Genomic DNA, 27,064 nt, shown 5'->3' on the forward strand with positions numbered 1-27,064 from the left:
TATCCACAACTGGTACAGCCAGGATCACTAAGAAGAAATCCACATTCAACTCGACTCACAGTCAGAATACAAATAACTGGGTAAAATATAGATTTGAATAGATGAAGTGGTTGTATTTTATATTTGGACTGTTCTTCACATCCTTATTCTGTGTACAAGCTCAGAAAATGTTTATTTTTTATTATTATTTAATAAAACTCTGTTTTCCTTGCTATCTTTAGTGATCTAGGACCAGAGAAACTCGAGTTGTGTGTAAATGGCTAATGAATTTCTCTTCTCCTACACAGGCCAAAGACAGACTCAGCAGCATCTACCTTCCAGTGATGAAGCCATTCCTTGATGCAACAGCACAGATGTCCTCAGTGTGGGACTTCAGCTGTTCCACCTCCTGAAGCAAAGCCTCAGAAGGGTCATATTTCCCCAAATACCTTCTGCAGGCTTAAATGCTTATTTTATTCTCATGGTATCCTTAAAATTAAACTATATGGGCCTGATTCTGAGATCTGTCCAGACATGCATGCAGGTATAACACCACAGACCTCAGTGGGACCGCTTCTGCTGCACATCTGCATGACTGGCAGCACAAAGGGGACCACTGTCAGTTTTAAGTTTACCTGGCTTTCCTTCATACTGATGAGTCAGTACAGAGTCACAGCTATCTTTTATCCTCCCAGAGTATGGCTCTGTTTCAAAAACCCAAAATAGCAAAGTCTGCTGCACTGCCAAACAGGAGACCCAGATTAAAGAATTTCAGACAGCAGTCTATCACAAGCCCGTCAAAACCATGTATATCGTGCAAATAGTGATCGGAGAGACAGATCAGGTGACTGAACCAATATAGCAGCGCAATATGTTCGCTACCTTAATTATCCCAACTTTTTCTTCTTTTTTTTTTTTTGTGTGTGTGAGAAAAACCAAAACTATTTCCTGCCTCCCTCCTTATACAGATATTTAGTGTTACTATGCCTATGGTTGTGGAAATATTTTTTATACAGGATCAGGAAAAGAGACCTTTTTTGTAACAGGGATTTTTTTAAAAAATGTGTAATGTCATTGAATTGGTAGTCAAAAGTAGCCATTTATCCAAAAATAGCTTATCTCCACTGTTCCTTCTGCTGTCCCCTTTCCTCCCTCTCCCCTGCAGCCCATAAGGCTCTTTTCTACCTTTTACTGAAGAATCAGCAACCAAGACAAACTAGTAAACACAAGGGGGGAAACAGCAGTTTTAAAAAAAATCCTATTATTCTTTGAAAAATAATCCTGGCATTATTTTTAATTCTGAGCACAAACAGAAATTTGTAGGCGAACACTGCTGCGGTTGGTTTCACTTTATAACATGGTCATTAAGTCCATATCAAACATGTGTGTTTTAGAGTTAAATCCTCTAAGACAATGAGATGAAATAAGTAATCATTTGATAGAAGTACTTATAATGAATTAGATTTGAAAATATTGGAAAGTCATTCAAGGAAAATCCTTCTTTTACCTTTACACTGAAAACACATCATTAGCCTTAATTTAAGTCAAGGTGAGGAGGGGAAGGGGGGCAAGGCGGGGAATAGGCATTGCAGGAAACTCTTGAGTGACTATTGTTTAATCCCATTTAGGGACACTTTGAACAATGACATATATATAATGAGATATTTAAAATTCTTTGGTCAATCTCTAGCTAAAGGCTTTTACTGTGGAAAGAATGAGTAATTCAATATGGACTACACAGCCTTTCACATGCTTTTATTCTTGATTTGTTGGACATGTGTAACATAAATTTCAAAACCAATCTATTAATGACTTAAATTGGAAACTGGTTTCCTTTGTTTTACATACAGCATTTCAATAACAAGCATAATAACAGGTGGATCAATAGATACTATTTGGTGCAGTATTTGCAGTATGTTAACATTAGTCCTGTATCTCTATTATTGAACACCGTGTCAACAAACTCCTGTTTCAAGGAGGATGGCAAAAATATTTTCCAGTGTCAAGGTTATTTAACCACATGAAATGGTAAGAGGTTTTTGTGCGTTTTGTTTTCTACTAACCTTGCTTCTTCCTCCTCTTTCTTTTAAATAATCCATGTTTTGATCAAATCAGTGGGTAAAAAAATATTTTTGCATTAAATCTGCCTGCTGTCAACTTAGATTATGTTCTTTAAAATGGACAGTGGTTCTGGGAAGAAAATCAATTTTTTTTCTCTTAGAGAAACATAAGGAAAGAGAAAAGCACTAATGTAAACACAAATTTAGAAAGAGAGAGAGAGAGAGGGAGAGAGAACACACAAACAGTTGAGTTTACCATTTGAAGAAATTTAGCTGGGGAATTATTCCCAACCTATAGTTCTTAAACACAGCATGAAAAGACAGAAAAATTAAATTTTAGTCATTAGAATTTGACAGCTCCCAGTCATAATATGCTGACATGTGTAACGGGAATTAAGGGGTTCTGCAGGCAGAATGAGCACTAATAGTTTTTTAGGCAAATCATTTCTTTCAGCTCCATGAATCACACAATGTTGGAGGATCACTGGACACTTGCAAATGACAGGTATAATATAACTGTACTCTGTATTCTTTGTTAAACAGATTTAATCCAGAAGCATTAATAACCACCTAACTGGAAAAAAATTTCTAATGTCACAAATAACTAAGGGCTCTATGTGATGACCATAGCCACAGCAGGGAACAGCTTGATGGCTGCAGCCAAAACCAATTCCACAACTTCTTGACATGACACTCACCTATAAACCAAAGGTCTACTTTTTCATCAGTGAAAAAAACCACCCAAACCCACTTCCGTTACTCTACAAATGGATGTTTCATGTTTGATAATGACCTCCAGGGTATGACTACACCAGAGTTTTTTAGACTTTGAAGGTGTGAACCATTCTTGGTTCACCTGACCTTTGAGCAAGCCACCTAACACACAACAAGTGGTGTAGTCATCGTAGTCTTAATATGTTGGATGTATGAGGAAGACAAATATACTTTAGCTACCTAGTGCTGAAGATGTGTGTGTTATAAAAGACTACTTAAATTATTTTCCCTTTTAACATAAATTTTAGAGATGCCTACAGGTTACCTGGACACTTTAAAATACTTTCAGAAGAACATGTGGAGTTTCTAATCCAGACTTGTAACACAATGCCCAAAGCCAAACACATGTGGCATTCATGTTAGCTATCTATTGGCAACACCTTGGAACACACCTAAAGGGCTCAGGCAGCTGATGAGAGCTGGCTCAGACTGGGAAGGTGAGCTCAACTGGCTTGAGCTCTGCCGTATGGCAGCAGCTGAGCAACGGGCATCAATGGCAGAGATATGGCATTGCTTTCACCCTTCAACACACTACTCATGCAGAATATGGGTGACTCGTAGTATGTCATATCAACAAAACTGAGAATAGCTGGGGAAAACCTGAGTATAATATGGAGTATCATGCTCAGGCCCTAATCACCTTGCAGAGTTAGCTGGGAAATATCCCCGCTGCCTCCTGCTATATTGCTACTAGCTACAAAAAGGAACAAGGATGAAGTCAACATGCTGATTTCAGGACATTTCTCTAGTAGAATCACTGGCATTTTATGAGCAGTACATCATAAGGCTTGTTTCCAGCAGGTGTAACTATAACATCCAGGTCAGGTCTATTAAGCAACAGGGGATGCATTTCTTTGGCAGTAATCGGCCACTGTGGCACAAACAATCAGGGATGAGTATCTGACTCAACAAACAGCTGTTTAAATTCTCCCTTGCCTTTTCTTTCTAAGCAGATGGCACAACCCACCTAGCCTGTACCCTCTGCATTGCACAAGTTCAACAAGCTCTCCAGCCAGTGCAGAACTGGTTCCTAACTCAGTACAATAAATTTTCTAACTTCTTGCATATCCTTGAATCCTGCAGAAAGAATAAAAATATCTCTGGAGCTGACAGCCTTTATATTTTTTACAGTTCTGTGTTGCATAAACCCTATGAAGTCCAAAAGCCTTGATCACCAAGTGTTTCCAGGTAGCAAGGGATGGGCTAAGGGCAAGCAGTACTACTAGAAATCTTTTTGGCACAGTGTCATTTGCTGTTGGGGGCTTTCAGGACTGTCTGTTAGGGTGATCAAGAGAGTTAGTCATACACCTCCATCTGGGAAGAATTTCTCTTTGCTTCTTGCTGAATATTCATCTCTGTTGACCACAAATCCTTTGTGAAATCTATGTACATTTCAAAAGGAGAAGACAGAAGTAGTTCAGAGAAATGAAATAGCGCACATCTTGGATCCTGAATTCAGTTACTCTTCCTTCAACCCTCCAAACTCCCTGTGCTTTTCTGAAGTTCATCATATGTATCAAGAATTTATCCTCCTATCTTTCCTTTCCATTCGTATGCCAGCATTCTTTCTTCAAGTTTGATTTTTTCCTTCACAAAACCCATCCCCTTCCTTCAGAGAAGAATTTGCTTTTCTGCACCTGGACCTGAGGAATTGCTATGCTCCCTTCTGAAACTTTTGTTTCTATTTCCATGAATTCAATACTAACTCTAGATACCTGAATTTAGATGATAATTTAAGACATCGGTCTGTCTCTTGCCACGCCCTGCATGTCTTCCTTTGGATTAGCACTTGAGGATGCACTCACCTCAAAATGTACTCCAGACTGTCTGCAGTGAGAACGAAAAGAATGAATGAATGAATGAGTTCTGCTCAAAGTGACAGTATGTATTATGAAAGAAGTTTTAATTTCAGATACTAAAGGCCGAACCTTACCCTCCAGAGGCTTGTGATAATGAACAGACCCTAATGGTGGCAAAAACTACTTTTCTAAAGACACTGCACTGTGTTCATGGGCTCAACATTGAACCAGCAGTGCCCCTTATTTTTTCTTCTTTGGATCTGGCATGCATGTGTCAGTTGAGGTATCCAGAGATAGCACAGATGCCCAAACGTAGGCAGGAAGCCAGGCTGCAGGGCTTACAGTATAAATATATATTTTTTAACTTCATACAGACCCTTTTTCCCAGTAAGTGTGTTTTTTGGGCTTAGAAACTATGTGTTCTTAGCTATTTTAAGAAACCTGAAGGGTGAGAGATGGAGAAGCAGCAGACATGTTGGCAACAATGATCTCTCCATGAACAGAATGCCAAGATTAAAAACAACCAAAAAAAAAAAAGGGGGATACCTTTGACTTTTTCTTGCTCTTCTATCTCAGAAAATTGGCTCATCTGAAGCTGTTGGATTCTGGCAAAGATTTAATATCAAATGAGAGAAGTAGCATGTTCCTGAAGCAAGGTGATTTCCAAAGTGAGGCTAGATGTGCATTCAGCTCCTTCTACTTGGCAGCTATCATGAAGGGCAAAAAAATTTACCAGTTCTCCAGAGGGTATATAACAGGGTTGCCCCAATCTGTCAAGAAGTGTTAGAACTCAGTAAGACTTGAAGTGGGACTTAAAGTTACTGAAGCTCAGATGCTCACAATGTCAGGTGTGGATCTACCCCAATCAAAAAAGAAATAGGAAGAAGAAAAAAAAAAAAAAAAAAGTGGGGAGTCCTAAAGGGAAAGTCTTCACACAACTAAGCTGAGTGAGAACACTAAATGAAGAGAGAAAATGGAGAAGTCCTTACAGTTACTGTGTATCAGCTGGTCTATCTACTGACCTATCCACATGAATGCTGTTTGCCTGCAACAAGTAAAGCTGAGTTACACCAGCTTATCATAAAAGGGAGGTTATGTGTGTTATGTATACAGAGGGAGGGCGAAAGAAAGAAAAGGAATGTTATCCATAATACCAAACCTAATGACTTTGGACGCTAGCTCACAGTTTGTGTGAGGGGGTGAGGATGGGATACTAACACAGGCTCTACATAATATTTTTGCATTTGTAAGAAAAAGAAAGCTAAAAAACAGCACTGCATAACCTCTACAAAATGGGTCACAACTGGACTAGAAGTAATTGCAGAAGTCCCATTTTGTCTAACAACATTTCTCCAATGGTCTGTCCAGATTTCTGTCTAATGTAATCTATCCATATGCCCATCAATTTGAAAATGGCTTGCCATTTTTCACAATTTATTAACCCACCTTTGAAAATTCAAAATATGACTCAGAAGCAGGAAATGGCCTTCTGAAGCAAAAATAATAATTAAAAGCACATGCTCTAAAGCTACATGCTGTTTTACTATGCGAGAGTTAAAATGCATACTGCATTTCATAGATCTTTTTTATTCTTTGAAAGCAAGAACTAATGGAATAAAGGAAGGAAAAGTTTCCACGGCCCAGATATGTCTTTGCTGAATCACTTTGTAAGGTGCGGACAATTGAGTCACAAACTTTCACACTACAGATGGCTGTGTTTCTTTCATAGTGAATCAAGCTCTAAAAGATCTGTGACACTTTATGTTATATGTTAACTAGAGGCATATTATGTAAAAAGCACATAGGGTTTCACATGCACTAGTGCTCTCTACATAAGAGAGCATCATTTTCAATATTCACTCATAAAACCAGCTTCCATTTTTATTTACTAACTTTCTTGTGCAATTGCCTGAAGTACACGTGGGTTGGTACGTTCATATCGCTATCAGACTTACTGGAAATTCTGCTGTGTAAGAGCTTCACAAATTCATTAAATGCATCTTTTTATACCCCATACAATTTTTATTTATTATTTTAACATTACAAAATTCAACATAGATTATATTTCTAGATTGTTGCCCAATCAAATGACAGTTTAAGAAATGAAAGAAAAGACAAGCAACTTGATATGTATACATTTGTGTTTTCCCACATGAAAAAAATGTCCAAATATTTTAGACACATTTTAGAATTTTGGAGATAATATGACAATTCAGAAATACTTGCTGTCTGACTTAAATGAAATATCTTTTCAGTAGAAGGTTTCACAACAGAAAGGTGCACTACAGGTGAACGGTGTACAGTTACCTTGACACTATGAGAGGTTTAAGAGCTCCAATAAAACTCCTATTTACATTTTGAGCGTAAGTATGCTCCCTATAAACATTAATTTAAAACCAGATAAAAAAGCTTAAAATGATGCCTCCCCAGCTGACAGGTGGTTCTGTGGCAATGGACTGAAGTGCGATCACTGAGGAGGATCAATAGCTAGAATGAGGATTAACACTTTGTTTGTTTGAACAAAGAACATTTTGTTCTCATTTTTCTGAACCAGTGGGACATTCTTACAATCCTTACAAATTGTTTCTAAGGCAATTATGACCAACTGTATATTTAAAACAAAGAAAAATTGTAAGCAAAAAAATTACTACAGTCCACCTCTCAAGATATATCCTCTCTGGATAGCAATGCTTCACACAAACCTATATTTGTTGTTCAGGAGGAAATTGTCTTAATTATAACAAGGACTGTATTCACTACCACGCTTCCAGCCAGACAGGGACTAATGCTGGGGATTAGTCCCTGTATTTTGTGAAACTTTTTCTTCAAAGAGTATGCCATCTGAGCTTTTCTGGAGATGTAACAGTGTGTCAGGCTGAATTACAAACTATTTATGTCTTAGATCAAGCTGGCTAAACATCTTGACCCAGCAGATAAAAATTTCTTGGATTTACTGAAGGGCCATATTTCAGTCACGTCTCCAGATGCATGAACTAAAGGAAGCAGTAAAAATAGGTAGTGGAAAACAAGAAAAAGACAGACGCAATGAGAACAGAAATTTTCAACTACCTTTCACTGTCTTTACAATTAAACATAACTTCAAACACACTAAATGCTCCATGCAGCAGATTGGCTTGATCACTGGTCTAAGGTCTAATGATTCAAAGTTTGCTGTTAACACTTTTTCAGCTTGAGGTAAGAATCAGATTTCCTAATATCTAACCTGTAAGATACTTAATTTGAATTCATTTACAACCATTCCATCATCTCCCTGCTTACCTCACCTGTGTACACGTCTACAGTACCATAAGACAGATGTTTGGTATTCCCTTGCAATACCCTGTCATGCTTAAGTGGCAAAACCAGAACAATATCTGCTTTAAACTAGCTTGGGCTAAATAAATGTTGAAAAACTAACATAACCTTATCCTCAGCATGCCTCTCTAGAGTGATTAGATTACTGGGGGTGGGGGTGGGGGGGGTGGGGAGGGGGGGCTCTACTACTTGAACTCATTGAGAAATTAATGTTGATGGTAATCTACCACTATCAAGATGGGCCAGCCATTGAAGGATGGCTAAGGGTACATACAACCCACTTCACCATTTTCATAAATATTTCCAAAGACAACAAGTACAAACTCATGATTCAAGCAGCATTGTGTCCATCCCAAGTTCTGCATGGTGGCTGCAGACCCTTGACTCTGACTATATGAAGCAACCATTATCCCACAGCTCTTTTTTTCCTGCTCCTGCAGGAAATCACTACTTTAACCATATTATAGCTTTTGCCTCTCTCCCACATTTCTTGACATAACAATGTTGTGAGGGTCCTTGCTAAGTGTGTCTCACGGACACCTTTATTCCCATTCATCTGAAATTTCTCACAACTGAATTTCCCAGCTGAAGGCTACCATCACAGGAATGGCATCTGGTTTAACTGCTCTTAGATCTTAGTTCTTCTGTGGTCTTTTAAATATTAAGTTATTTAGAGGCAGTAGGTGAGTCATCTAAACCATGGAAAATGTGTTTGATTATGATGATATAAAATTTGCTGATTATTCTTTCTTAAACTATAGTCCCATAATGCTTGCTACCAGTCTTTAAAGACATTTAAGCCCATTTTGCCCAAATGAACAACTGTGAACTCCTTCCTCTTGTCTTAACCCCCTTATGTCACTATGCTGTTTCAGGTATGCATTAAAACCTCCAGCAGTTTTCTCTTTATTGCACATAAGCTCTTTTACATGTGGCACAACTGGATTTTCAGACACTCACTCATAATAACCTGCTCGTTAACTTACCACTACACCCACATCTTTAGACAGATTATGAAGGTCTTGCAGACTAATTTGTCCCACATAATTAGGTCCTGTGAGCTTTGCAATACAGTTTCTTACTATGCTTTAAATTCCAAAGAACCTCTTTGGAGGTAATTTGACACATAAAATGCATGCAGTCCTCAGTATGTTTGCCACATGTTCTGCTGTTTCCTGCTATGTTATTATGGCCTTTCATCATTTCCTCTCACCACATCCTCTTGACTGTGCTTCTTTCACCCCCTCCTCCATATACTTTCACTGAGTTATCACTACTCATCAGAGACTTTCACTTACACTGGGAAGCAGCATCTGTAATAGAACCAGTTGGTTATAACTTAGAGAAGAAATCATGGCAAATAATCAACATTTTGAGTTTCATATCAGTGCAAATTTCAACTTTTGTTTGTACTCTATTTTTTTTTCCCCAGCCATGGCTAACTATCTTCTTGTCTGTGTTCATACCACATTGAACAAACCCATTGAAACATATTTTACTGGCAAGTTTAGAAAGATTGAAAATGAGTGTTAAGAAAATAACCCATTTTCAGAGCAAGGGCAGGTTTCGATAGACTTACTCAAGTAGGAAACAATATGATCTCTCAAGGAATAGCATACCAAAAGGTAGATGTTATATTGCTCCCAGAAGAATCCTTAAGTCCCTTGCCAAAAGACATATAACGTGCAACCGTCTCTACTGTAAAACAAATGTTGAAGAGGTGCTGTCAGTGATATTTGCACAGATTCATTCTCATTAAAGACTTTTCTAATAGCATTCACTCTGGTGTAAACTTTTAAAAATTGACTCCTAGATCCATTAATCCCTTTCATCTGCTGCTCATGAGCTTAATGTGTGACATTGTAGCTAAAAGGACTAGCTTGGTCCTTAGACAAATAAACAAGAGAATACAGTAAAAGAGCAGAAGCAGAAAAGTTACATGGGTTTTTGGGACCAGTCCTATAATGGTTGGAAAGACTTGAGAGCAGGAAAGACTTTGAACCATCTAAAAGATTGGAGAACAGGACTTAGAGTGAAAGACATAAATAACTTTATTTAGTTTAGAGAAACGCAAGTGATAACTTGATTATGGTTTAGGCATGTCTCTAGAGATAATAGGAAGTTAATACAAGGGGAATCTTCATCCAGCAGGAAGAAGAAAAAAACAAAAAACCAAAAAAACAGAGATTGCAAAAATCAATAGCTACAGTCTAAAGCTATAAATCAGATGCACAGTTTTAACAGCATTGAAACAGCGCAGGGAGGTTTAAGGTGGATTTTCCCCCACTACAACTAGTAAAAGCATTATTGGTTAGCTGAAAAAGCTGACACGTATCTTATCCAACCACAACTGTTAGACTCGAAGCAAGAACTAATCTAGGGAAGATCTGTAGTCTGGGATATGAAGATGAAGTCTTAGATTTGGTTTTACCAGCTTCTGAAAACAATTCCTGAAGTTCTTCCCACACTTGTGGAGAGCACACTTGTGCCCCATGGATGTGACATTCCCAACCTAGTCACTACATAGCCAACATCCCCAGCACCAAGTTTCTACCTTCCATTAAGTGAAAGAAAAAGAGGGACTATCAGGGGAATGTTGTCACTGAATGGCTACCTAGTAAGACAGTACTTCCACTGTTGTCCAGCTTCTGCCAGTGTCAAGGATTCCTACACAGTAGGGCTTCTGAAGTATAAGTCTAACCACCAGAACTAAAAACCTGTACCTTTCTGTAGACTGTACGTGAAATCTGAGATCCTGATCATACATGGTGTGATGGCATGAACAGCCATCTAAAAGCATTCTGTCTTGCAGCCCTTATTCCTTTCCCATAACCATAATGGAAATTGTATGTGAAAGAATGAGAGGAATGGTACTCTGTTTTCTCTTTAAAAATCATGTTCTGCTGTGTCCTTCCTTGTATCTGTTGTTTCACTTCTCTTGTTTATTCCTCTCCCTCCATATTTTTTGCAGAGTAGAAAACCAGGCTAAGGGAGGAATCATTCGGGTGCCTGCCCTGGTGCAGAGAGCTCCATGCCTGGGGCTATTCTCTACCCTGATGGAGCTGCCCACAGCTCTGCCTCCGCCACAGACCTTTCCCAGGGTCTGTATTGGTGCGGCTTTTCCAGGCTTCAGCACTAAATATCATGTTATACATTGGGATAATGCTTCTGTGCTGAACATATGCATTGGCCTAACTGTGCGGGCACAACAGACAGGATTAAAAATGTTTTCTAAGGTTCAGCACTGAGCATATAATGACTGTCACAGGGGAGAGCCACTTCCCAAGGTGATGAAAGAGCAACACGCCATTACACATTATTTAAACACTCTCTGACATCTCCTGTAAATGCATAGCCGTAGTGTAGTGGCAAAGTGTGTCTTACAGAACAGCCACACACAAAAAAAAAAAAAAAACAACCCAACAAAAAACCAAAAAAAACCAGTTTACTGCACTGAGGACAAGCATCCTCAAACCATGTCATGCAGAACTTCATTATTATAGAGATTATGGTCTACCTCCTCGTTCATCATTAAAACTGCCTTCCTTACTACACTGCTAGAGGCCAAAGCATAAATTGTTCTTCAATATTGAGTTGGAAAGGCCACCCTTTTCTTCTTTGTTTTTCCCTCAGCAATAATTAGCATAGGGGGGGCACCATTAGCTCAGCACTGGAGGGTGTATTTTTACCAAAAGTGAATTAACTTCCCTTTGCCAAAAGCAGAGGACCTGTTGAGTGCTGCAAGAGTCTGATGAGGTGGGATGCAGTCTGGCACTGTGCCCTAGCTCTGAGCTAGACTTTGGTGGACTTTCCTGACCTGGTTGTTACGAAATTCTCCTATGTTAAGCTGGTAAAGCTGAGTGAAATTTCATGAGGATGAAGATACCCTGTTGACTGGAGTTTGTTTCCAAGATACATGAAAGCAGGATGCGCCCCTGATCCCTCCTGTGCATGTACACACAGACCCACTATGCAGACCTTAGTTTAGGATAAGGATATATCTTGACTTGTGGGACCAAAGATCCTTGAAATCAGCAGGTACCAAAAATAATACCCAATCAACAGTAGAAACACCTTGTATTCGACTTCATAGTTAACTCTGAAAATAACTGCAATTTCAGACTGAAAGGGAAACTTACACCAGCCACATATGAATTGTTGTTTATTCTTAAAGTAATACTTAATTTTTCTAAATGTCAATCTATTTATATACAACAGAAATGAGTCACTCTTATTTCACATTAATGAGGACCCTTCTTAATGGCTTATGCCGACACAAATATGCTTCTGTCTTGAAGAACACAACAATATACAAATAACGCTTCTGTTAAAATTCATGCATAATCAAAACAAATTGAATACCCACTTTTATTTCCATAGGGAACTGAGCTATAGCGATTAATGCTAGACAACAATATTTAATTAAAGCTTATTTGCTTTATAAGTACTTCCACGTTTTCAAGAGTAGTCTTCTCTTTTGCAACAGGAAGCTGCAATGCATTCCTGAGCCATCTAACAGTCATCGGTGGAGGAAACTAGTTATGATCACAGCACAGTGCTTACAGCGGTACTGACAAACTGTCTAGCAAAAAATTTCACATTAAAGAATTCTGGTGTTAAAGAATTTAAATGCATTTTAATTGACTTTTTAAAAATTCAATTTTTTATTCACAAACACACCTGAACACAATAACAGGAATTCACTTTTATATGCATTATTCTCTCTGATGGCACGTTGTTGCACTGTACACATACTCCTCTCTTCATTTTTGAGATACAAAATAAAAGCTTACATTCTTATGAGTAATAACCAAATAAGTTTCCTTTCCTTGGGCACTAGTCTGCTGCTGTATTGCAGATTATTTTTTTTTAATAAACTGTTAACTACTTCAGCAAAATCAGAGGAATCAGTTTGTGTATGAATGCAGATACTGACATGAGAAACTAAAGGGAGTATAGAAGAAAACTGTACAGAATGGCACTTTCATTCTGATTATTGAGGTTAAAAATTACAATAAGATTTTGGAACACTAATTTCTAAGAGGAGATTAAGTTTTAAAATGCAAGAATTGTAGGGATAGATGTGGATGATGCTTTTTTTCTCATCAATATGAACATGCAACCTCCAAACACAACACTTTCAATAACAGTTGTATTAGTCATCTACAGCTACAAGGCTGTTTAAGATACACAAATAAAATAGCTTTATTTGGATTGTAATTAACATGGTAAATATCACAATATTCTACAGGAAACAAACATTCTGAATCTATGTATTTTATTTCTTCTGACAACTGGCAAAGTATATTTTACTGCAGAATGCTTTATTGCTTCTTAACTATTCACCCTACACAGTATACATAAAAGCTTAATGAGTATAGCTGCATAAAAACTAATTTTAATGCTTTTAAAATCAATGGTGAACAAAATGTTGTTTAGATTGTTTTTCAAACAACTATACCACATCTGATCCTTTGAGGAAAAGCAATTACTTCTTCTTGTCGTAGCCAATACATTTCCTCATTCTCCCATTTCAGCCATACCATTCCAAGGGACTTTCACACCAGTTACCATGCAAACAGTTAAATATTGGAGCAAATACACAGGAATATTTGTATTAAATGTCCAATCAATAAAATGCCACTTCCACTGATAGGGTAACAGTGAGAAGGGCAAGAGGAGAAAAACTAAAAGGATTTTTTTTTCCAAATTAACAAATAGTATATGCAAGTTTGGCTAATGAAATATGTCTTCAAGGAAAATTTGCAGAAAATAATTTCTATAAAAGGTATGCAAAGATGTCTACAAGACAGCTGCTATAATCTGAATTTAACTCCTGATTCTTTTATCCACTCTGTGAAAAAGCATCAGCTTTTTTGTATTTTCTAAGGAAACATCAAATGTAATTATTTTTTGTAAGTTTCAAGTGCTATAAATCATTGGGAACTTATGCACGCCTAATTTATGCAATCGTATTGGTAGTGAAGAAATCATCATTCTTTAGTGTTTTGTATCTCTGTCATTCTCTCCCAGAGAATTTCTTTATTACAGCAGGCACCACAATAGTTGAGAGTTTCTCAGCATTTATATTAGCGAGACCAATTTTTTAAGGTATGTAATTCAGTCGCAAAAACTGAGACCATAGCCTGAAAGTGTTAGTTTGTGAATTTCCAAACACACATACACACACATGCACAAAGACACACATCCCACACACACAGCTTCTGATTTAAAATAATTCCTTTTTCTTTCCCCTCACCTACACTATTGAAATCTAAACACACATTTGTCCTTTTTAGCAATTTTGCAGGCCATCAGGCCAGAATACAGACTATCTCTGCAGTACAGTCAAAGGAAAAAAAAAAAAAACACAACACAACAAAACAAAACAAAACAAAAAACAAACTACCCACCAAATGGCTAAGACATTGAGATTTATAAAGCATCCTTAACACATGCATAAAAGCCACTTTTCATACGGAGTTGCAATGCATTCTGGAGTATGTTTCAGAAATACAAAATCCTATATAATACACAAATGTGTACTATTGTTCATAGACATTCGCTATACACATCTACGAAGTGTGTGCTGAATCCATATTAAGAGTCATACAAAAACATCACTAAGCATCGTTCTTCTGTATAGCCCACATTCTCCTTTTATTGCAACTCAGCCCCTGTGGGCAATGTTAGAAAGAGGTATTTCTTTAAAAAGTTGTGTTTCAGTCGGAAGTTTTGCCTGTGCAAGAACTGCAGCTTCAAGCTCTGCCTTCACCACAATAGAGCAACTGGTTTCGGGGCAGCTTGCTCTTACCACTTTGAATTAACTCAGCCATTTGGAAAGAGGCTTTTGGGGGACATCTGCTTAACCTCCTTCTATAGCTGCCTGTCCCAGTAAAAATCATCAGCATTGCAGGTCTTGTAATTTCTAAGCATAGTTATTTAAGTACCTCTATTGTAATGATTTTTTTTTTGCTTGGGAGTGTAAATAATGAGACAGCAATAGAAGCAACAGAACCTGAGCACAAAAATACAGCCCCAGCCATTTCACTCAGGAATTAAGTAAAAATCAGGAAAAAAAATGAGATTAAATTTCAACTTTAAGGTAATAAAAGATGGAGATGGAGGTGCCAATGAAATCTGCCGAAACTAAATTTCAGAAGCACGGCTTTCTCATCTTGAAATGTTACACCCATAAAAGCAGCCTATAAAATTAATCTACCTGGAGATTTTCCATGTTAAATCAGCTCAGAAATAACTTTTAAGCACTTATGGCATTATATCTAAAATACATATTCTCCTGTTGTCCATATATCAAAATCCTGTGTGTTTTCAAAAATAAGATCCGAGCTGCACTGAAATGTTTGTATTATAAGAAAGAACAGTAATAAAGTATATCACTTTCAGAGAGATTTGACATTTGTAAGCATTCTCTAAAAATTTGCATCGGGTTGCAGTATTGGGGGAGCATGCTGCTTAAAGGTTCCTAAATTCACTTTTTTGAAGTACATATAACAGTGAAAGCCAGCAAAAAGAGGCAAGAAAGCCAGTGTATATTTTCAACCTGGATCTGAAAATGAAATTCTTAAAATGGTATTGTTATCCATTATCCAGAGTGCAATATGGCCCATTCATATAAACTCTTTTATTCCATTTGCTCAAGGGAAAGGGATGTTCAATATGAGAAAAAGAAAATCAGTGGAGTAATTTCCAAAGAAAACAAATCTTTACTTATCTCAGGAAAATAACGTGCTTTTTCAGTTTGCCAGACCTGGAAATAAAAAGCGTTTAGATAACGATGTTTATTTTCTAATCAATTTGTCCAAATTAGGTTCCTGTAAAATTTAGCATGAGCTATATAATAATTTGTACAAATTCAGGGGTGGGATTTTTTTTTCTGCCTAGAAAGCTGTAATAGGCAAAGTAGCAGATACAAGTGGAGGGGAAAAAAAATAAAAAGATTTTAAAAAGATTCTATACATTTGGGTTCTTTCCAAGAACTTTGCCACATTTTGCAGATTCTCAGTTTTCAAATAAAGGTGTCTTAGCTCTTGCAATTGTGGAGATATTCTTGCCTCTGTAAATCAATGTATTGTTGCTAGTCAGCCTTGCAGAAATCTGTCTACAGCCAGTCAGACAGAAACAATAGGAGCGACAATTATATGTATTCTTTTCCCTCCCTCCAAAATTAACATGGTTTTGCCTTAAAATTGCAAGGCAGTCTTAGCAAAGGATGTGTTGGTGTTCAAAACGCGAAGCTGGAATCAAGCAGAGGTTGCATTCTAGAAGTGCATATAATTAAAGTGTACAGATTCCTGGTTTTGCTTATGTAACATCAGTTTGGGTTACTTTTATCAACTCAGCATTGCAGATTAAGCAGGGCGACAAATGAACTCCGTAAAGAAATAAATTTAGGATAAGAATTTGGATTTTATCTGGATGTTTGGTAGAAGTTGTTTCAGGCAAAGTTATTGAAGAAGGGAAGAAAAAACAAAACAGTTGCAGACTGAATTGTCCCAGCCTGAACCACTTTAAAACACTGCATGCCAGGAAGGCAGCAACTTCAGAAAATCTTGATTAATGTCATAAAAAACGTGTTGGTGAAATATCTCTGCATTTCAACCAGCACAGCTGAGTTCAGGACCTGGTCCAATTATTTTTTTAATTTATTCACCTGGAACTTTCATTAAAATCAGTTTTGCCCTCCTGTTTCAGGTGTTTATAACTCCCCTTATTTTACTTCACCTGAAATCCACCTGAACCTGAATGAAACATGAGGTTCCAGAATTTAACAACTGTACAAAAGTGTTGTGGTATAGCATGTTGCTAATGTGCTTTATATTTCTGAATCTCAGCGACTTAAACATGTTCACTCACGTTCCTGACACATTTATCTGCAAAATGGGTTCAGAGGTGGACACTCTTTGATGTGAAATCAAGGTGCTACAGAATTCTGCAGAATCTATAGAAATACCTCCACAGATTTTGCCAAAAAACCTCAGCAGATTTATATTGGCCCTGCCAATGACTTTCTGTTTAACTTGTAATCAAAACAACTCAAACCCAGTTACTGTTTGCATATCTGCCAAGCCTCTCAATTTCAGCAGTAGGCAGCAGACTCTCAGTATGACAGCCTGTCTTTCAGATTCAAGCTGAATCTGCCAAGACTCCACTACAGAGGCAACTGGTAAATTAAATGCCAACAAGCAAGGACATTCATGTACCTTTACACTCTGCACATGAAGAGACATCACAGGCCTCTTCATTCTAATGGGTGCTTTGTGTGTTTTGGGCTGCAAAGTAAAGAGTGCCTGCTCTTATGCATAATGAAGCCATTGCATATATATTAGTTTAGCTGCATTGCTCTAATTCTATGGTCACAAATTACCTAACAGGTTCTCTTGTTACAGAAAAACAGAAAATCCTTTTGTTGGTGAAATTAACCCATAGAAATCATGCAGCAAAAGAAAAATCAACTTTTAAGCCCTCTTCTGCCTAAAGGCAGCAGATAACATTATATAGACAGGTTACAGCAGAGTCATTGCCGAGGGTAACTGAAAATAAGAAACATTCAAAATCATACTGTCAAATCTTTAATTTTCTTGTTCATAATATAGGCACACTCTCTGGTTCTGAAAAGGGGAATCTTTTTAAAGTCATCAGCGCTACTGACGATTCTCTGTAGCAAGCAGAAGACGTTAATTGTATTTATGTAATTATTGACTTATTAATACTTATAAGTTGCATGAGACTTTCTGATTATTGATAGCTGATGCAGTCACTATTGCCAAGTTTAGATTGTATTAGCAAATTTGAGTGCACAACCATAATACAACCAGAGATATTAATACCATTGAGCATAAATAACAGTACTTGACAGACTCAAGTGGGGGGAAAAGCACTAACACTGGTTACTCTAATGGACAGAATAAATGATAGAATTGTATAATGAGTTTACAGCAGCCAGGTTTAGTGAAATCTATTTCTGAAGTAAGAAGCGGGGGGGTGGGGGGAGGCGGGGAGAGGTAGCAGTTTTAGTAACAGAATAAGGGTATGAACACATTAAAAATTAACAGGGTGTTTTCAGATAATTGAAAGAAAAAGCACTGACATGGGAAACTTAGCTGTTGTAACTCACACAGCTCTACAGTGGGCATTATCACTGTTTCCTGCCACGGATTTAATCTGCCATCACACCTATAAATGAAAAAAAAAGAAGTATGAGCTTCCCAAGAGTTCCTACAGTAACATGAGAGTGTTTTCTTTTTCTTCTTCTTCTTTTTTTGGGGTTTTTTTTTCTTTGTTTGTTTTTTGTTTTAATAGGAGGAGGAAAAGAAATCCTTAGTCCAATATAAAAGAGGTTACTGTTGCGCAAGTGTCTGTTTTATTTACTATAATTTGGCAGACAGAGCTCTGCAAGACTTCAGAACTAAGAAAGTGGAAAACTTTGACGTTCCTTTGACATGAGCTGGTTGAGATGCATCTTCTTCCTAACTGTAGAGAAATATTATATCGTTGCAGCTGCCTGGTGCTAGCAGTGAACTGTGCTTCATTTTAGAGCACAAATTCCTCCCTTCTCCACTTCCCTCCAGCATCTGCAGTACTTACCTTTGCCACACCAAGATTTACTTTAACTGGAACCATGTCAGGTGTCCCCAGAAAAATGACAAACTAAAATTAACCTATAATTGTAATATGAGCCTGAAGGCATGTGCTTGGTGGGAAAGAATTCACCTTCTAGGGACACACACACATGGGGGAATGTTAGAGGGATATTTGAAATTCCAGGCATCGCAATTTCATTAATCAATGAGTAAATCAGTTAGCAACGAGTCATGCTCTTTTGCAGTGTGACCTAATCCTTAGCTTGAACTTGCCATTGCTTGGTTGTATGTCACTGCCAGGACCTGATGCGGTGGTAGCTGAAATGCTGGCAAAGCTCCTGGAAACCACAGCAGCTGCAGCATCAGGTCCCTGAATTGGTCTTTCCCCTTCCACTTAACAGTATTTTATAAGTATGTACGTGAAATCCGCCAATATAAGAACTGCCTAGCTGTGGACTAAAGTTATAGGCACATGTCCTTCGAGGTTAAAAAAAAACACAGCTCCAGAAATCCTTGTAGTTTTCAAGTTCCTTTTTTCTCTGCTCCTTTATTTTAGTCGCTTTTCTATAGGCTGGAAGTTAGTTGCTGGCTAGCCTGAGACAGGGATATTGCAGCCAGTAGGACAGACAGCTAAAAATCTCCTGTAACTATGGTGTATAAAGACACCCTATCCCCTCCCTAAGGCCTACCTAAGTTAGAACATAAAGTGCAAGTATGTACAAGTTAAAAATAATGAAACTTCTCCACTCTCCAGGAGCTACTGAATTTGACTTCTGCAAACATACACTTCCATGTAAATATTCTCCCAACTCTGACTTGAAACAACCCAGTTCTGTCTGTCTCTGTTAAACCTGTTTTGTTAAAACATTTTTTTTAAGGTAAAAAAATTTCTCATTGAAAAATGATTTAATAGAGGTGGCTTAGAAAAAAAGCACAAAACCAAAACAGGAGGAAAAATCCCACCATACACTTTGCACTAATAATAGGGCGATAATTTACTGTTTTGTGTTCTGACCCATTTCACAGCAAGTGATTCGGGGCTGGGGGGAGGGGAGCAGGGTGATTAAAGGGTTAATATTCAAATGAGAAATTTGCAAGGCCTGCATAATGGAACTGCCACCCTGATAACAATAGGAATTTTTAACAATATCGAGCCTTGTTAGCAAGAGAGTTACAAGCATTGAGGGCAATCAGTGTGTCTTGTCAGTTTCTTTTTATCTACCATCTCCAACCGCCAAGGAACCGAAATGAAGCACTTTGGAATTATCAATTTCAGCCACATTTGCATAACAAAGCCCCCGAGGAAGAGGCATGATAAATGTGAAGGACCCCTCTTGGAAAAGGAACTGTCAACCGCGCCCCGAAAGATTCTCCGACCGAGCGCATTCTCGGGGATTGTAGTCAGCGAAAATAAAATGAAAGCATTAAAGAAAGTCATTCTCTCAGAGAGAAAAATCTCCCCCTCTGCACAGAGAGAACTGGATGAAATGACATTATGCATATGAAAATGTCCAGAAAGATGTTTGATTTATGTATGCATTAGATGCAAATTCCATTACCGCACGCGCGCTGTTGTGTGATTTGGCTCTGAACACATCACTGCCCTGATCAAATCTGATCTCATTAATTCCGACAAGGAGAGAGAGAGGGAATTGAGAAGAATTTATGGCCTGGACACTTGAAAGAAGTAAATTGTAATTCTGTTTAAAGCTGTAGCGAACCTTTTAAACACCTTTTATTATAGAAAAAAGCACTTACTTTTATAACACTGTTAGAACTTACTTAATCTTGTACTTGGAACTTCTAGTCCTCATTTTAAAAAAATCTATGACCTTGTTTGGGGGGGGGGGGGGGGCAGGGGGAGAGACAGAGAGACAGAGAGAGAGAGACAGGAAAAAATACGCCTGTCTTAGACTGAAATCCAGCAGAAGCATCATAATAATATGATCAAAGAAGACCTATTGACTATCTGAATAATCGTGTGAAAATTCTGCTCTGCTGGTATATGTTTATTTTTAAACAATCTTTTAATATCCCCAAATAAAATATCAAATACTTTACAAGTGTTTTTATGGGACTAGATAGACATTGCATGCTTAAAAATGTTACTAATTGTGATCTAGATAAAAATGAGCACATGTTTTATACCAATATTCTCAAGCAGTGCAGTGGTGTCAGCTAAAACTGATATGTGTTCCGTTCTGAGATACAGACAATTTAAAGACAAAAAAACGCAGATCTTTGCTAAAAAGGAAGTATATTACTGTAGGGGAAAAAAACCCAAAAAACAACAGATTGTTTCTTACATTAATAAAGATTCTTATCCTTGTTTTGCTCCTGAGAAAGACCTTAATAACTCATTTCCTCCCTTCATGAAAGATAATCACCCTTCATGGGTGAGATATCCTGTATTTACTTGATACCAAGTGTAAAACTGAAATAGTGTCTCAATATGTTATTGCATTGTATAATCAGTGTTCCTCCCCCAACATTCATGAACCCCTAGGGTGCTTCATAGCCTAGAATAGTTTCTTTTCTGTTATGCATCTTCCGTTTTAGTGAGATACGATGAACTACCTCCCCAGTAAAGAACAGAGAGGAAGAGAGTGAAAAAAAACCACCCACCACACCCCCCCCTTGATTCCTAAAATCTTAGTTGCCTATCATGATTCATTTATAGAGAAATGAAGTGATTTCTGCAGCTTCCCTAATGAAGCCTGCAGCTTTCTTGCATAACGTGCTCTAGTTGAAGTAATTTTTGAGCACATGTTATCCAGAGAGGTACAGGAAACTTATTGTATACATAAACACAAAACAATAACTTGTAGGTAAACCACGTGAATATATTTTTAGCATCATTCATATTTTCAATAGTTAATATTGATTTTTGCAGAGTTGTTTTTTATCGTTCCACACGCAGAAAGTATGTGTTTATAATTTCAATTATTCAAACACAGAGAAATGTTACATTTTAAAGTGGTATTTTAATATATTTGGCTACCAAATTCAATCATTAGTTTAGAAAAAAGGGAACACAGTCCTGATTTATGTAGAAATACAATGGAGTCCTTAGTATGCATTCAAAAACTACAGAAACATTAAAACATCACAGTATATAAATGAGTAGAGATATATCCTGTCATTTTATTATTTTATCATTGGTATGTACACGTTTCTGCATAAGTATTTGAAAGTATATGCATATACATGAAAAATAGCAGAAAGAAAGATTTTTTAAGTTTATAATAGAATGGGCATTTGCTAGGGTGAATATAACACAGAATGCTGCTTTTTGATTGTACTAAATCGAGTACACTATGTGCAGTGTGTATTGTGCTGAGAATATGGAACAACTTAGCAATTTGGATATCTAAAATATAATTATGTATGGTGCAGTATTTGTCAGACTGAAAGCGCTAAAGCTGTGGTTTTTGTTCTAAATAAATGTTCTTTCCATTATTAACTAGAGTGTGGATTACTTTATGTTATGTCTAAAGGAAAAAAATCACCCAAAATTTTCCTTGCATGTAGACTTTAAGAAAATTAGCACAGTGTGAGAGAAAATGTAATTGCAAAATTTTGTTTGGTGTTTTACATAAGGTTATCTGCCTCCTCCTGCATATCCTTTAGCATATCACTGAATGCATTTTATTAAAATATTCTAGCCACCTGTCCATTTGAGCGTGTTTCAGTTATCACCCAAAACGAAAAGCAATTTTGTACTTTAGAACAGAGGGATCCAAAAATAAGTTTGCATTACTGGTGGCTAATTAAGCAAAGCGGGCTTACTGTCCCTTTAAAAAAAAAAAAAAAAAAAAAAAAAAGCCAAAACACAACAACAACAAAAGAAACCACATCCTTTTTGTACCCTAACCCCTCCTCCTGCCGTCCCGTCGCCCCCCCCCCTCCCCCCTCCCCCAGTGCATACACAGACACACATACTTCCCTTCAATGAGTGGTTCAGGCTCCCTGATTAAGGTCATGCCGTTTGTTCATTACTGGCCTGGCTAATGTGATTGAATTGGAACAATACCTTTGAACTCCTTGGCTCTGATCTGCATACTAATTGACTCTCTTGTCCTTGGCAGTGACCTTGACAGTCTTTCCACCACTCTCAGAATGGCTGACCAGTTTCTCGTCAAAAGTTCCTAGTAAAAAAAGCCCCAACCCCAAAATAAGAATTAGTCATTTATACTACTTTTCTCTGTATTCATATTTCCTTATATACCAGTAGAAAAATGCAAAATTGCTACTCCCTAGCTCCCCCTGGACGTTTATTAATTCTTGAAAATCAGAGAGTCACTTTAAAGCACTAAAACAGTGACAGCATTGTTTTGAAAGAGTTCATTGTTGCAGCCTAAAACATTTTACATGTATTTCCAGGTGGGTTTTTTTTTCCTTGTTACACAAAGGGTTGCAGTTTAACTCATGGACCTTTACATCACCGTAATTTTTTTTTCCCCAATAAAAAAAATCATCTTGGTTGTGTCCTAAGAAAACAGCACAAATTAGTTTCCTTTTTACAATTTACATTAGCATGCTAACAGCCTGTGTTTCAACAGGTTCTATAGTATTGAAAATGCTATGGTTTCAAACAAAACCAAACCAAACCACGCAGAACGCTGCTTCTAGAAAATGCCAGGTTTAAGGTAATGAGCTAAAGATTTTATTTTTATATCTCTGAGGCTCTTAGATGAACATATTACTCAAGAGAAGCATGATTTCTATACAGAAGATATTATTAAACACTATACTAATATTTATGAAAAAAAATGTTACAGAAGAATATTCTTCTGACTGGAAAGGAGAGGTTTACTGCATTTTTACTGGAGTGGAGGTCTACCTTGTGAGACAAGTGTCAGCCCTGGTGAACTTTTATTATTAAAGTAATGAAGTAATAACTAAACCAAACTAAAATTAAGTATCAAGATAAAGAGATGGACAGCATGCCAAGAAATGTACTTTTATGAGGCTGTCAGCAAAGATCCACTTCAGAAAAAGTTCTGTTTTTTCTTTAATATTCATTCTTTAGGCAAAATTTATTGTAGGGAAAACAGCTTGAATTTTAAACTCATTTAACAACCCTTTGCTCTTATTTAGTGGCTCCTTACTAGGTTCTCAAAGGGCTTTAGAAAAATGAAGGAATGAATACGTATTATAGCAGGTGAAGTATTATTATTATGGAACGTTAATAATGACCCGCCTATCTATAAATAGTGAATCAAATTACAAAATTTGTAACACTTATTCTTTAATGCAATTCCCATTTTTATTCTGTTGCAGTAACCAGACCAGCTGTTTTGAAAAAAGTATTAAAACAGAGGTTTTCACTATTGCAAAAATGATTTTTAGTTTTCAAGGCAATAATATCTAAGCACCTGGCCAATATCCTAGTAGTTAGACAGGGCAAACTTCACAAATTTGGCATCCAGTTCAAGACCATTACAGAAATAAGTCACAAAATTTAGATCTTGAGCCAAACTTTCCTGAAGATTTAAGGATGGCCTGGATCCAAAATTCCAGTATGAATTCCAAAACTGTAGCACAAAGGAACACGTGGGGCTCCATTTAATTTCTGTGACCACTTCTGTTCAAGTCCTAGTACAGAAACAGGCTTCTCGTCATCACACTTGAGCCTGCACATACCCCCTACCTGCAATGCCCTTGCTCTGCTGGTGAAAGCCCCAGGTTTGCTCAGGACACCAGTAAACTGGTGCTGGAACAGGGAAAGCCAGAGAGGGCAAGGTACAGACTCCAGCATCTGTGGAGACATGCAGCAAAAATGCTGGGTAAGCCTGAAAGCAGGACACCTCCCAGAGCATCATGGCTGAGAAGAGGCATGTGCAGGTAGCTGGATCTGTGAACAAATTAAAGTTCTACAGAGCCACACAAGTGACACAGGACTGAAGAACATGTCCTTGAAAGTATTTTTGGTGCCTAAAACACATACAACCAATTGTAGGAGTTTTCAAAAGCATTTGGGCCAAATTCTCATTGATTTCACTTTGCTCTGAGGCTCTAGAAGCAACAGGTAAAGTTAGTGTTTATATAAATTGCCAACCAATTTTTCTCACCAAAAATAGCACTGCTTATATAAAAATTGAACATTTCTGGTATTCTGAGACTTTCTGAAAGTATACTGAAGTACATGCAGTACTTCATAAACCACTGAAAAGCAGACACCTCTGCAATAAAATATACCAGGTATCCCTGCAACAACACAGCATACAGAGGAGCTGAAAGAGTATTTTTAAGTGAAACTGCAAAAGGAAAAGTTAGACAGAATGTGCCCTATGAAATAAGGCTTTGTTCTCTCATAGATATTTTTTTTCATCACAAATTGTCCATCCTTGGTTTCAGGACTCAACCAAAAGCAGGTATGCACATCACTGTCACTACTTCACTTTATTTAAGCAGTGAGCACCACCTACTGCAGGGGAAGATTGCAACCTATTAAGTCAGTACATCAACCGCTTCCTATAATAATTTGCTTTCCTAAAGCCGTTCCTGCTGAAGTTCTCATCAGAACTATGTATAGGTTTCATGTGAGATTGGAGTTAATCAGTGCTCAAATCTGAACGTTTGTGCACTATCTGTAACATTTATAGGCCTTAGATATTAATCAGCTGAAGGAAAATGAAAAAGAAGGTCTAATCAATTAACCTAGTATATAAAACCAGGACTCTAACAAAGCAGCTAGTGGGACAAATTAGTCTAGCTTACTCTCTGTACTTGATCTGTGACTAGAACGTTAGAGAAACCGTTCACTGACTGGGGAAAGAGCTGTTACACTCCTTACAATAATAAATAAATAAGTTTTAGCACAGGGTTTGATATGTTTCTATATAAGAGCTAGACTTCAGGAAAAAGCAAGGGAAGGAACAAAAAATCTCACCCCTTGCCCACCTCAGAAGACAGGGTTTCTGACACCACTTTCGTGGCACTCAAGCACCCTCTTCCCACTGCAAATGAAACCCCCTCACCTGCTCACCTCTTATCTGCTCCCTCACAGCTGCCATGCCTGCTCACCTGCTTGCTCCCTAACCTGATTCAATAGAAACATTTCCCTTGACCTGTATCAGTTTGACTCTGGACTGGAAAGATGTTCTGTGACTCATGTCGGCAGACCCAAGGAGGCAGTACCTTTCAACAGGAGCCTGGGTGTGAGCTGAGGGGACGCTTAAGCATGAAGAAATCAGGGTACCATCTGCAGCCAGAACAGGCTGGCTGACTGCAGCGCTGAGCTGTTGCCAAGCTATGCTAAGTTACACTGGTCATATAGGTTCCTCAACGGCTTCTGTCTGTGATGGGAAGTAGAGAAAATCTGAGCACTGTCAGCCCTGGTCCTGCCATCACAGTCAGGACAAAGGTAAAGATCCTCAGCAAATGTACTTCTGAGGCTGAGGCAAATAAGATGCTCAGTTAAATGCCCTCCTGCACATTTACTTGAAGCTTGCACATGCTGAGCAGTGCAAAGAAGCTGCAATGCCTAAGACAATTGATACGTCAGAAGACTATTAAAAGAAAAATACTGATATAACCTAAACACCTGCAAAGCAATATAGATTTGTGCTCTGCGCACTTACTGTTTTTTACTTGCAGCTGACCTGTTGTTGGCAGAGTAAGGCGGAAAAAACCATCCCTGCCAGCCCCACGATCATGACCATGACCTTGCTTTCTTTCAAAACATTTAGTAATAGATACGTATAGATCTACAGATTATGAAAAATAACCCAAAATTTTCTGTGTGCCTTTCTGCTCAAGTAAAGTACAAGGAAACAAACATGAGAGCTGTAGAAATGCACAGAACAAGACATGCAGCAAGTGTGGTGATGAACAAGGTGTAGTAACTAGAAACAAGAGAGAAGAATGCAAGTGAAAAGTATTAATTATTGACAAGGGATAGATAATTACCACACTTCATATCTGCCTACCTGCTGTAAGGACAGAGAAGATGTTTCCTAGTTGTCTAATAAGTAGAAAGGTGGGTTACAGTTTACTCTTTGGCTCTGTAGGCAGGTTCTCCTTTGCTGGCTGATGCTGTCATGCATATGCTACATTATTCCAGGATATTGTTAGTCTATTGAAACCAAATAATAATAATAATAAGGATAATCATTACAGTTTGATCTGATCAGAATACAGGTTTCAACAAAAGTCCAGGACCAAAACACATCCCCTCAATTGGGTGATTTAGTACAAGAAAGATAGATAAACACATGAAGAGTCCATTATTTTACTTCAGAGAAAAACTACAGTGACAGCCTTATAGTCAGCACCAAACTTCAAGTAGTGTCTTTTTGAAACCAGTGAAAGCTTAAATACTTTACGTTATGTATGTGAATATTCACATGCAGAACTTAGGATATACATTACCTGTATTCTGCAGAATGGGTAAAAAAGCTTAAGTAAATCCTGAACATTCACCTGCTGAACAGAGAGCTGGGGCAGTTTTCAGGATTGCTTTTGCTCTTTACTGGTTTTATTCCATCACTTAATGTACTGCATGTGTTCACTCTTATGCAGTAATTTC

The sequence above is a fragment of the Falco cherrug genome, chromosome 7 (assembly GCF_023634085.1).
Source record: "Falco cherrug isolate bFalChe1 chromosome 7, bFalChe1.pri, whole genome shotgun sequence".
NCBI lineage: Eukaryota > Metazoa > Chordata > Aves > Falconiformes > Falconidae > Falco > Falco cherrug.